The sequence below is a fragment of the Aegilops tauschii genome, chromosome 7, assembly GCF_002575655.3.
Source record: "Aegilops tauschii subsp. strangulata cultivar AL8/78 chromosome 7, Aet v6.0, whole genome shotgun sequence".
Lineage (NCBI taxonomy): Eukaryota > Viridiplantae > Streptophyta > Magnoliopsida > Poales > Poaceae > Aegilops > Aegilops tauschii.
Window position 1 is genome coordinate 201,871,700 of NC_053041.3, and position 14,602 is coordinate 201,886,301.

Consider the following 14,602-nt stretch of genomic DNA (forward strand, 5'->3'; position numbering starts at 1 on the left):
TGAAACCTTCGGGAACATGATTTTCGGAACAAACGTGATCCAGAGGACTTGGAGTCTACGTCAAGAAATCAACCAGGAGAGCACGAGGCACGGGGGCGCGCCCTCCACCCTCGTGGGGCACACGTTGCTCCACCGACGTACTTCTTCCTCCTATATATACCTACGTACCCCCAAACTATCAGATACGGAGCCAAAAACCTATTTCCACCGCCGCAACCTTCTGTACCCGTGAGATCCCATCTTGGGGCCTTTTCCGGCGCTCCGCCCGAGGGGGCATTGATCACGGAGGGCTTCTACATCAACACCATAGCCTCTCCGATGATGTGTGAGTAGTTTACCTCAGACCTTCGGGTCCATAGTTATTAGCTAGATGGCTTCTTCTCTCTCTTTGGATCTCAATACAAAGTTCTCCATGATTCTCGTGGAGATCTATTCGATGTAATCTTCTTTTGCGGTGTGTCTGTTGAGACCGATGAATTGTGGGTTTATGATCAAGATTATCTATGAACAATATTTGAATCTCCTCTGAATTCTTTCATGTATGACTGGTTATCTTTGCAAGTCTCTTCGAATTATTAGTTTGGTTTGGCCTACTAGATTGATCTTTCTTGCAATGGGAGAAGTGCTTAGCTTTGGGTTCAATCTTGCGGTGTCCTTTCCCAGTGACAGCAGGGGCTGAAAGGCACGTATTGTATTGTTTCCATTGAGGATAACAAGATGGGGTTTGTATCACTTTGCATGAGTTTATCCCTCTACATCATGTCATCTTACTTAAAGCATTACTCTGTTCTTATGAACTTAATACTCTAGATGCATGCTGGATAGCGGTCGATGTGTGGAGTAATAGTAGTAGATGCAGGCAGGAGTCGGTCTACTTGTCACGGACGTGATGCCTATATACATGATCATACCTAGATATTCTCATAACTATGCTCAATTCTATCAATTGCTCGACAGTAATTTGTTCACCCACCGTAATACTTATGCTCTTGAGAGAAGCCACTAGTGAAACCTATGGCCCCCGGGTCTATTTTCCATCATATTAATCTTCCAACACTTAGTTATTTCTTTTGCCTTTTATTTTACTTTGCATCTTTATTTCTCTTTATCATAAAAATACCAAAATATTACTTATCATATCTATCAGATCTCACTCTCATAAGTGACCGTTGAGGGATTGACAACCCCTTTATCGCGTTGGTTGCGAGGTTCTTATTTGTTTGTGTAGGTGCGAGGGACTCGTGCGTGATCTCCTACTGGATTGATACCTTGGTTCTCAAAAACCGAGGGAAATACTTACGCTACTTTACTGCATCACCCTTTCCTCTTCCAGGGAAAACCAACGCAGTGCTCAAGAGGTAGCAAGAAGGATTTCTGGCGCCGTTGCCGGGGAGATTCGCGCCAAGTCAAGTCAAGTCAAGACATACCAAGTTTCCATCACAAACTCTTATCCCTCGCATTACATTATTTGCCATTTGCCTCTTGTTTTCCTCTCCCCCACTTCACCCTTGCCGTTTTATTCGCCCTCTCTTTTCCGTTTGCCTCTTTTCTGCTTGTTTCGTCGTTATGGCTAGTCCTTTATCTACTCCTTTATCTCCCGAGAATGAAGTTCTTAATTTTAAACAAAGGGAGGGAGAAAATCTAAAAGATGCCTGGTATAGAATCTGCAATGCTCAAAATAGATCTGCCCGAAAGCAATCTACTACCATTCTTCTTCGCAATTTTTATGTAGGCGTCACTCCTTGGTATAGATATATTCTTGATACCATTACCGGAGGGAATTTCTTGGGTAGCCATACTTTTGATTCTTATAATGCTATGATAGATTTTTTTGGCTCACCACCTCTTTTGGTTAATGGAACTATGTTAACTTTGGAACATGTGATGCAAAGGCTTGAAATTATTGAAAATAAAGTTGCCACTACGGAATTGATTGAGAATTTGGATAAAAAGATCCATAATCAAATTACTCAATATGGATCTAAGGTAGGAGTCACTTTGAAAAAATTTAAAGAGAAGGAACCCATAGTTAATGAAAGAATAGTTCAAGATTCTACTAGAATCGATAAACTTGAAGGTATCATTACCAACTTGGGGACCGCCTTTTCTTCCGTAAAGAACACTTACAATCCTCCTACCAAAATTGCCAAGCTTATGTATGTTCCTAAAAATAAGGGTGAATCCTCTAGTAAGGAAACTATAGATCTCAAATCAATAAATGTTCATCCCAATCTTTTTGCTATCATTAAGGAACCATTTGCTACAAATGATTTTTTTGATTTCATGTCTAAAAGCTTGATAATTAATATAAAGAAAGGAACTCCTAAAGGTTGCAAGTGTCTCATTGAAGAATTGCCTACCAAAGATGGCAATACCTAGATCTATCCTTGCTTTTATGCCTAGCTAGGGGCGTTAAACGATAGCGCTTGTTGGGAGGCAACCCAATTTTATTTTAGTTTTTTTTGCTTTTTGCTTCTGTTTAGGAATAAATATTTGATCTAGCCTCTTGTTAGATTTGTTTTTATGTTTTAATTAGTGTTTGTGCCAAGTTAAACCTATAGGATCATCTTGGATGATAGTTATTTGATCTTGCTCAAAATTCCAGAAACTTTCTGTTCACGAAAACAATTGTTAAAAATCACCAGAACGTGATAAAATACTGATTCCAATTGCAGATGATCAACAAACAAATTATCTAGGTCCTCCTATTTTTGTAGAATTTTTGGAGTTCCAGAAGTTTGCGTTAGTTACAGATTACTACAGACTGTTCTGTTTTTGACAGATTCTGTTTTTCGTGTGTTGTTTGCTTATTTTGACGAATCTATGGCTAATAAAATAGTTTATAAACCATATAGAAGTTGGAATACAGTAGGTTTAACACCCATATAAATAAATAATGAGTTCATTACAGTACCTTGAAGTGGTGTTTTGTTTTCTTTCGCTAACGGAGCTCACGAGATTTTCTGGTAAGTTTTGTGTTGTGAAGTTTTCAAGTTTTGGGTAAAAGATTTGATGGATTATGGAACAAGGAGTGGCAAGAGCCTAAGCTTGGGGATGCCCATGGCACCCCAAGATAATATAAGGACACCAAAAAGCCAAAACTTGGGGATGCCCCGGAAGGCATCCCCTCTTTCGTCTACTTCCATCGGTAACTTTACTTGGAGCTATATTTTTATTCACCACATGATATGTGTTTTGCTTGGAGCGTCTTGTATGATTTGAGTCTTTGCTTTTTAGTTTACCACAATCATCCTTGCTGTACACACCTTTGAGAGAGACACACATGATTCGGAATTTATTAGAATACTCTATGTGCTTCACTTATATCTTTTGAGCTATATAGTTTTTGCTCTAGTGCTTCACTTATATTTTTTAGAGCACGGTGGTGGATTTGTTTTATAGAAACTATTGTTCTCTCATGCTTCACTTATATTATTTTGAGAGTCCTACAAAACAGCATGGTAATTTGCTTAAATTGAGAAATTAGTCCTAAAGTAATAGGCATCCAAGATTAGTAAAAATTATCTTATGAGTGTGTTGAATACCATGAGAAGTTTGATGCTTGATAATTGTTTTGAGATATGAAGATGGTGATATTAGAGTCATGCTTGTTGAGTAGTTGTGGATTTGAGGAATACTTGTGTTAAAGTTTGTGATTCCCGTAGCATGCACGTATGGTGAACCATTATGTGATGAAGTCGGAGCATGATTTATTTATTGATTGTCTTCCTTATGAGTGGCGGTCGGGGATGGGCGATGGTCTTTTCCTACCAGTATATCCCCCTAGGAGCATGCGCGTAATACTTTGCTTTGATAACTTGTAGATTTTTGCAATAAGTATATGAGTTCTTTATGACTAATGTTGAGTCCATGGATTATACGCACTCTCTTCCTTCCACCATTGCTAGCCTCTCTAATACCGCACACTTTTTGCCGGTATCATACACCCACCATATACCTTCCTCAAAACAGCCACCATACCTACTATTATGGCATTTCCATAGCCATTCCGAGATATATTGCCATGCAACTTACCACCGTTCCATTTACTATGACACGCTCCATCATTGTCATATTGCTTCGCATGATCATGTAGTTGACATCGTATTTGTGGCAAAGCCACCGTTCATAATTCTTTCATACATGTCACTCTTGATTCATTGCATATCCCGGTACACCGCCGGAGGCATTCACATAGAGTCATATTTTTTTCTAAGTATTGAGTTGTAATTGTTGAGTTGTAAGTAAATAAAAGTGTGATGATCATCATTTTTAGAGCATTGTCCCAAGTGAGGAAAGGATGATGAAGACTATGATTCCCCCACAAGTCGGAATGAGACTCCGGACGAAAAATAAAAAAAAGAGGCCATAAAAAAAGAGAAAAGGCCCAAATAAAAAAATGAGAGAAAAAGAGAGAAGGGACAATGTTACTATCCTTTTACCACACTTGTGCTTCAAAGTAGCACCATGTTCTTCATGATAGAGAGTCTCCTATGATATCACTTTCATATACTAGTGGGAATTTTTCATTATAGAACTTGGCTTGTATATTCCAATGATGGGCTTCCTCAAAATGCCCTAGGTCTTCGTGAGCAAGTGAGTTGGATGCACACCCACTTAGTTTATTTTGTTGAGCTTTCATATACTTATAGCTCTAGTGCATCCGTTGCATGGCAATCCCTACTCACTCACATTGATATCTATTAATGGGCATCTCCATAGCCCGTTGATACGCCTAGTTGATGTGAGACTATCTTCTCCTTTTTTGTCTTCTCCACAACCACCATTCTATTCCACATATAGTGCTATGTCCATGGCTCACGCTCATGTATTGCGTGAAGATTGAAAAAGTTTGAGAACACCAAAAGTATGAAACAATTGCTTGGCTTGTCATCGGGGTTGTGCATGATTTAAATACTTTGTGTGGTGAAGATAGAGCATAGCCAGCCTATATGATTTTGTAGGGATAAGTTTCTTTGGCCATGTTATTTTGAGAAGACATAATTGCTTAGTTAGTATGCTTGAAGTATTATTATTTTTATGTCAATATTAAACTTTTGTCTTGAATCTTTCGGATCTGAATATTCATAGCACAATTAAGAGAATTACATTGAAAATTATGCTAAGTAGCATTCCACATCAAAAATTCTGTTTTTATCATTTACCTACTCGAGGACGAGCAGGAATTAAGCTTGGGGATGCTTGATACGTCTCCAACGTATCTATAATTTTTTATTGTTCCATGCTATATTATATTCTGTTTTGGATGTTTAATGGGCTTTATTATACACTTTTATATTATTTTTGGGACTAACCTATTAACCGGAGGCCCAGCCCAAATTGTTGTTTTTTTGCCTATTTGAGTGTTTCGCAGAAAAAGAATATCAAACGGAGTCCAAACGGAATGAAACCTTCGGGAACATGATTTTCGGAACAAACGTGATCCAGAGGACTTGGAGTCTACGTCAAGAAATCAACCAGGAGAGCACGAGGCACGGGGGCGCGCCCTCCACCCTCGTGGGGCACACGTTGCTCCACCGACGTACTTCTTCCTCCTATATATACCTACGTACCCCCAAACTATCAGATACGGAGCCAAAAACCTATTTCCACCGCCGCAACCTTCTGTACCCGTGAGATCCCATCTTGGGGCCTTTTCCGGCGCTCCGCCCGAGGGGGCATTGATCACGGAGGGCTTCTACATCAACACCATAGCCTCTCCGATGATGTGTGAGTAGTTTACCTCAGACCTTCGGGTCCATAGTTATTAGCTAGATGGCTTCTTCTCTCTCTTTGGATCTCAATACAAAGTTCTCCACGATTCTCGTGGAGATCTATTCGATGTAATCTTCTTTTGCGGTGTGTTTGTTGAGACCGATGAATTGTGGGTTTATGATCAAGATTATCTATGAACAATATTTGAATCTCCTCTGAATTCTTTTATGTATGACTGGTTATCTTTGCAAGTCTCTTCGAATTATCAGTTTGGTTTGGCCTACTAGATTGATCTTTCTTGCAATGGGAGAAGTGCTTAGCTTTGGGTTCAATCTTGCGGTGTCCTTTCCCAGTGACAGCAGGGGCAGAAAGGCACGTATTGTATTGTTTCCATTCAGGATAACAAGATGGGGTTTATATCACATTGCATGAGTTTATCCCTCTACATCATGTCATCTTACTTAAAGCATTACTCTGTTCTTATGAACTTAATACTCTAGATGCATGCTGGATAGCGGTCGATGTGTGGAGTAATAGTAGTAGATGCAGGCAGGAGTCGGTCTACTTGTCACGGACGTGATGCCTATATACATGATCATACCTAGATATTCTCATAACTCTGCTCAATTCTATCAATTGCTCGACAGTAATTTGTTCACCCACCGTAATACTTATGCTCTTGAGAGAAGCCACTGGTGAAACCTATGGCCCCCGGGTCTATTTTCCATCATATTAATCTTCCAACACTTAGTTATTTCTTTTGCCTTTTATTTTACTTTGCATCTTTATTTCTCTTTATCATAAAAATACCAAAATATTACTTATCATATCTATCAGATCTCACTCTCGTAAGTGACCGTTGAGGGATTGACAACCCCTTTATCGCGTTGGTTGCGAGGTTCTTATTTGTTTGTGTAGGTGCGAGGGACTCGTGCGTGATCTCCTACTGGATTGATACCTTGGTTCTCAAAAACTGAGGGAAATACTTACGCTACTTTACTGCATCACCCTTTCCTCTTCAAGGGAAAACCAACACAGTGCTCAAGAGGTAGCAAGAAGGATTTCTGGCGCCGTTGCCGGGGAGATTCGCGCCAAGTCAAGTCAAGTCAAGACATACCAAGTTTCCATCACAAACTCTTATCCCTCGCATTACATTATTTGCCATTTGCCTCTTGTTTTCCTCTCCCCCACTTCACCCTTGCCGTTTTATTCGCCCTCTCTTTTCCGTTCGCCTCTTTTCTGCTTGTTTCGTCGTTATGGCTAGTCCTTTATCTACTCCTTTATCTCCCGAGAATGAAGTTCTTAATTTTAAACAAAGGGAGGGAGAAAATCTAAAAGATGCTTGCTATAGAATCTGCAATGGTCAAAATAGATCTGCACGAAAGCAATCTACTACCATTCTTCTTCGCAATTTTTATGTAGGCGTCACTCCTTGGTATAGATATATTCTTGATACCATTACCGGAGGGAATTTCTTGGGTAGCCATACTTTTGATTCTTATAATGCTATGATAGATTTGTTTGGCTCACCACCTCTTTTGGTTAATGGAACTATGTTAACTTTGGAACATGTGATGCAAAGGCTTGAAATTATTGAAAATAAAGTTGGCACTACGGAATTGATTGAGAATTTGGATAAAAAGATCCATAATCAAATTACTCAATATGGATCTAAGGTAGGAGTCACTTTGAAAAAATTTAAAGAGAAGGAACCCATAGTTAATGAAAGAATAGTTCAAGATTCTACTAGAATCGATAAACTTGAAGGTATCATTACCAACTTGGGGACCGCCTTTTCTTCTGTAAAGAACACTTCCAATCCTCCTACCAAAATTGCCAAGCTTATGTATGTTCCTAAAAATAAGGGTGAATCCTCTAGTAAGGAAACTACAGATCTCAAATCAATAAGTGTTCATCCCAATCTTTTTGCTATCATTAAGGAACCATTTGCTACAAATGATTTTTTTTATTTCATGTCTAAAAGCTTGATAATTAATAGAAAGAAAGGAACTCCTAAAGTTTTCAAGTGTCTCATTGAAGAATTCTCTACCAAAGATGGCAATACCTAGATCTATCCTTGCTTTTATGCCTAGCTAGGGGCGTTAAACGATAGCGCTTGTTGGGAGGCAACCCAATTTTATTTTAGTTTTTTTTGCTTTTTGCTTCTGTTTAGGAATAAATATTTGATCTAGCCTCTTGTTAGATTTGTTTTTATGTTTTAATTAGTGTTTGTGCCAAGTTAAACCTATAGGATCATCTTGGATGATAGTTATTTGATCTTGCTCAAAATTCCAGAAACTTTCTGTTCATGAAAACAATTGTTAAAAATCACCAGAACGTGATAAAATACTGATCCCAATTGCAGATGATCAACAAACAAATTATCTAGGTCCTCCTATTTTGGTAGAATTTTTGGAGTTCCAGAAGTTTGCGTTAGTTACAGATTACTACAGACTGTTCTGTTTTTGACAGATTCTGTTTTTCGTGTGTTGTTTGCTTATTTTGACGAATCTATGGCTAATAAAATAGTTTATAAACCATATAGAAGTTGGAATACAGTAGGTTTAACACCCATATAAATAAATAATGAGTTCATTACAGTACCTTGAAGTGGTGTTTTGTTTTCTTTCGCTAACGGAGCTCACGAGATTTTCTGGTAAGTTTTGTGTTGTGAAGTTTTCAAGTTTTGGGTAAAAGATTTGATGGATTATGGAACAAGGAGTGGCAAGAGCCAAAGCTTGGGGATTCCCATGGCACCCCAAGATAATATAAGGACACCAAAAAGCCAAAACTTGGGGATGCCCCGGAAGGCATCCCCTCTTTCGTCTACTTCCATCGGTAACTTTACTTGGAGCTATATTTTTATTCACCACATGATATGTGTTTTGCTTGGAGCGTCTTGTATGATTTGAGTCTTTGCTTTTTAGTTTACCACAATCATCCTTGCTGTACACACCTTTGAGAGAGACACACATGATTCGGAATTTATTAGAATACTCTATGTGCTTCACTTATATCTTTTGAGCTATATAGTTTTTGCTCTAGTGCTTCACTTATATTTTTTAGAGCACGGTGGTGGATTTGTTTTATAGAAACTATTGTTCTCTCATGCTTCACTTATATTATTTTGAGAGTCCTACAAAACAGCATGGTAATTTGCTTAAATTGAGAAATTAGTCCTAAAGTAATAGGCATCCAAGATTAGTAAAAATTATCTTATGAGTGTGTTGAATACCATGAGAAGTTTGATGCTTGATAATTGTTTTGAGATATGAAGATGGTGATATTAGAGTCATGCTTGTTGAGTAGTTGTGGATTTGAGGAATACTTGTGTTAAAGTTTGTGATTCCCGTAGCATGCACGTATGGTGAACCATTATGTGATGAAGTCGGAGCATGATTTATTTATTGATTGTCTTCCTTATGAGTGGCGGTCGGGGATGGGCGATGGTCTTTTCCTACCAGTATATCCCCCTAGGAGCATGCGCGTAATACTTTGCTTTGATAACTTGTAGATTTTTGCAATAAGTATATGAGTTCTTTATGACTAATGTTGAGTCCATGGATTATACGCACTCTCTTCCTTCCACCATTGCTAGCCTCTCTAATACCGCACACTTTTTGCCGGTATCATACACCCACCATATACCTTCCTCAAAACAGCCACCATACCTACTATTATGGCATTTCCATAGCCATTCCGAGATATATTGCCATGCAACTTACCACCGTTCCATTTACTATGACACGCTCCATCATTGTCATATTGCTTCGCATGATCATGTAGTTGACATCGTATTTGTGGCAAAGCCACCGTTCATAATTCTTTCATACATGTCACTCTTGATTCATTGCATATCCCGGTACACCGCCGGAGGCATTCACATAGAGTCATATTTTTTTCTAAGTATTGAGTTGTAATTGTTGAGTTGTAAGTAAATAAAAGTGTGATGATCATCATTTTTAGAGCATTGTCCCAAGTGAGGAAAGGATGATGAAGACTATGATTCCCCCACAAGTCGGAATGAGACTCCGGACGAAAAATAAAAAAAAGAGGCCATAAAAAAAGAGAAAAGGCCCAAATAAAAAAATGAGAGAAAAAGAGAGAAGGGACAATGTTACTATCCTTTTACCACACTTGTGCTTCAAAGTAGCACCATGTTCTTCATGATAGAGAGTCTCCTATGATATCACTTTCATATACTAGTGGGAATTTTTCATTATAGAACTTGGCTTGTATATTCCAATGATGGGCTTCCTCAAAATGCCCTAGGTCTTCGTGAGCAAGTGAGTTGGATGCACACCCACTTAGTTTATTTTGTTGAGCTTTCATATACTTATAGCTCTAGTGCATCCGTTGCATGGCAATCCCTACTCACTCACATTGATATCTATTAATGGGCATCTCCATAGCCCGTTGATACGCCTAGTTGATGTGAGACTATCTTCTCCTTTTTTGTCTTCTCCACAACCACCATTCTATTCCACATATAGTGCTATGTCCATGGCTCACGCTCATGTATTGCGTGAAGATTGAAAAAGTTTGAGAACACCAAAAGTATGAAACAATTGCTTGGCTTGTCATCGGGGTTGTGCATGATTTAAATACTTTGTGTGGTGAAGATAGAGCATAGCCAGCCTATATGATTTTGTAGGGATAAGTTTCTTTGGCCATGTTATTTTGAGAAGACATAATTGCTTAGTTAGTATGCTTGAAGTATTATTATTTTTATGTCAATATTAAACTTTTGTCTTGAATCTTTCGGATCTGAATATTCATAGCACAATTAAGAGAATTACATTGAAAATTATGCTAAGTAGCATTCCACATCAAAAATTCTGTTTTTATCATTTACCTACTCGAGGACGAGCAGGAATTAAGCTTGGGGATGCTTGATACGTCTCCAACGTATCTATAATTTTTTATTGTTCCATGCTATATTATATTCTGTTTTGGATGTTTAATGGGCTTTATTATACACTTTTATATTATTTTTGGGACTAACCTATTAACCGGAGGCCCAGCCCAAATTGTTGTTTTTTTGCCTATTTGAGTGTTTCGCAGAAAAAGAATATCAAACGGAGTCCAAACGGAATGAAACCTTCGGGAACATGATTTTCGGAACAAACGTGATCCAGAGGACTTGGAGTCTACGTCAAGAAATCAACCAGGAGAGCACGAGGCACGGGGGCGCGCCCTCCACCCTCGTGGGGCACACGTTGCTCCACCGACGTACTTCTTCCTCCTATATATACCTACGTACCCCCAAACTATCAGATACGGAGCCAAAAACCTATTTCCACCGCCGCAACCTTCTGTACCCGTGAGATCCCATCTTGGGGCCTTTTCCGGCGCTCCGCCCGAGGGGGCATTGATCACGGAGGGCTTCTACATCAACACCATAGCCTCTCCGATGATGTGTGAGTAGTTTACCTCAGACCTTCGGGTCCATAGTTATTAGCTAGATGGCTTCTTCTCTCTCTTTGGATCTCAATACAAAGTTCTCCACGATTCTCGTGGAGATCTATTCGATGTAATCTTCTTTTGCGGTGTGTTTGTTGAGACCGATGAATTGTGGGTTTATGATCAAGATTATCTATGAACAATATTTGAATCTCCTCTGAATTCTTTTATGTATGACTGGTTATCTTTGCAAGTCTCTTCGAATTATCAGTTTGGTTTGGCCTACTAGATTGATCTTTCTTGCAATGGGAGAAGTGCTTAGCTTTGGGTTCAATCTTGCGGTGTCCTTTCCCAGTGACAGCAGGGGCAGAAAGGCACGTATTGTATTGTTTCCATTCAGGATAACAAGATGGGGTTTATATCACATTGCATGAGTTTATCCCTCTACATCATGTCATCTTACTTAAAGCATTACTCTGTTCTTATGAACTTAATACTCTAGATGCATGCTGGATAGCGGTCGATGTGTGGAGTAATAGTAGTAGATGCAGGCAGGAGTCGGTCTACTTGTCACGGACGTGATGCCTATATACATGATCATACCTAGATATTCTCATAACTCTGCTCAATTCTATCAATTGCTCGACAGTAATTTGTTCACCCACCGTAATACTTATGCTCTTGAGAGAAGCCACTGGTGAAACCTATGGCCCCCGGGTCTATTTTCCATCATATTAATCTTCCAACACTTAGTTATTTCTTTTGTCTTTTATTTTACTTTGCATCTTTATTTCTCTTTATCATAAAAATACCAAAAATATTATCTTATCATATCTATCAGATCTCACTCTCGTAAGTGACCTTGAGGGATTGACAACCCCTTTATCGCGTTGGTTGCGAGGTTCTTATTTGTTTGTGTAGGTGCGAGGGATTGACAACCCCCGGGTCTATTTTCTATCATATTAATCTCCCGTCAACAAGCTATTCCTGGCACCGTTATTTTACTTTGCAATCTTTACTTTTTCTCTTTATCATAAAAATACCAAAAATATTATCTTATCATCTCTATCAGATCTCACTTTTGCAAGTGGTCGTGAAGGGATTGACAACCCCTTTATCGCGTTGGTTGCAAGGTTCTTATTTGTTTGTGTAGGTACGAGGGACTCGCATGTGGTCTCCTACTAGATTGATACCTTGGTTCTCAAAAACTGAGGGAAATACTTACGCTACTTTACTGCATCACCCTTTCCTCTTCAAGGGAAAACCAACGTAGTGCTCAAGAGGTAGCACAGACTAAAGCTGATGACTACTCGATAGTTCAGTGTGCCATGTTTTACGGCTTAGAATCGGGACTTCAAAGACGTTTTGAACGTCATGGAGCATATGAGATGTTCCAGGAGTTGAAGTTAATATTTCAAGCAAATGCCCGAGTTGAGATATACAAGTTCTATAGCTGCAAGATGTAGGAGAACAGTTCTGTCAGTGAACATATACTCAAAATGTCTGGGTACCATAACCACTTGACTCAGCTGGGAGTTAATCTTCCTGATGATAGTGTCATTGACAGAGTTCTTCAATCACTGCCACCAAGCTATAAAGGCTGTGATGAACTATAACATGCAAGGGATGGAAAAGACAATTCCCGAGCTCTTCGCGATGCTAAAGGCTGCGGAGGTAGAAATCAAGAAGGAGCATCAAGTGTTGATGGTTAACAAGACCACTAGTTTCAAGAAAAAGGGCAAAGGGAAGAAGGGGAACTTCAAGAAGAATAGCAAGCAAGTTGCTACTCCCGGGAAGAATCCCATGTCTGGACCCAAAGCTTGAAACTGAGTGCTTCTACTGCAAAGGGACTGGTCACTGGAAGCGGAACTGCCCCAAGTATTTGGCGGATAAGAAGGATGGCAAAGTGAAAGATATATTTGATATACATGTTATTGATGTGTACCTTACTAATGCTCGTAGTAGCGCCTGGCTATTTGATACTGGTTCTATTGCTCATATTTGCAACTCGAAACAGGGGCTATGGATTAAACGAAGATTGGCTAAGGACGAGGTGACGATGCGCGTCGGAAATGGTCCAAGGTCGATGTGATCGCCGTCGGCACGCTACCTCTACATCTACCTTCGGGATTAGTTTTAGACCTGAATAATTGTTATTTGGTGCCAGCGTTGAGCATGAACATTATATCTGGATCTTGTTTGATGCGAGACGGTTATTCATTTAAATCAGAGAATAATGGTTGTTCTATTTATATGAGTAATATATTTTATGGTCATGCACCCTTGATGAGTGGTCTATTTTTGTTGAATCTTGATCGTAGTGATACACATATTCATAATATTGAAGCCAAAAGATGCAAAGTTAATAATGATAGTGCAACTTATTTGTGGCACTGCCGTTTAGGTCATATTGGTGTAAAGCGCATGAAGAAACTCCATGCTGATGGGCTTTTGGAATCACTTGATGCTTGCGAACCATGCCTCATGGGCAAGATGACTAAGACTCCGTTCTTCGGAACAATGGAGCGAGCAACTGAACTATTGGAAATAATACATACTGATGTATGCGGTCCGATGAGCATTGAGGCTCGCGGCGGGTATCATTATTTTATGACCTTCACAGATGATTTGAGCAGATATGGGTATATCTACTTGATGAAACATAAGTCTGAAACATTAGAAAAGTTCAAAGAATTTCAGAGTGAAGTAGAAAATCATCGTAATAAGAAAATAAAGTTTCTACGATCTGACCTTGGAGGTGAATATTTGAGTTACGAGTTTGGTCTTCATTTGAAACAATGTGGAATAGTTTCGCAACTCACGCCACCTGGAACACCACAGCGTAATGGTGTGTCCGAACGTCGTAACCGTACTTTATTAGATATGGTGCGATCTATGATGTCTCTTACCGATTTACCGCTATCGTTTGGGGTTATGCTTTAGAGACGGCTGCATTCATGTTAAATAGGGCACCATCTAAATCCGTTGAGACGACACCATATGAACTGTGGTTTGGCAAGAAACCTAAGCTATCGTTTCTTAAAGTTTGGGGCTGCGATGCTTATGTGAAAAAGCATCAACCTGATAAGCTCGAACCCAAATTGGAGAAGTGCGTCTTCATAGGATACCCAAAAGAAATTGTTGGGCACACCTTCTATCACAGATCCGAAGGCAAGATATTTGTTGCTAAGAATGGATCCTTTCTAGAGAAGGAGTTTCTCTCAAAATAAGTGAGTGGGAGGAAAGTAGAACTTGATGAGGTAGTTGTACCTTCTCTCGAATTTGAAAATGGTTCATCACAGAAATCAGTTCGAGTGATGCTTACACCAATTAGTGAGAAAGTTAATGATGACGATCATGAAACTTCAGATCAAGTTACTACCGAACCTCGTAGGTCAACCAGAGTACGGTTTATACCAGGGTGGTACGGTAATCCTGTTCTGGAAGTCATGTTACGAGACCATGACAAACCTACGAACTATGA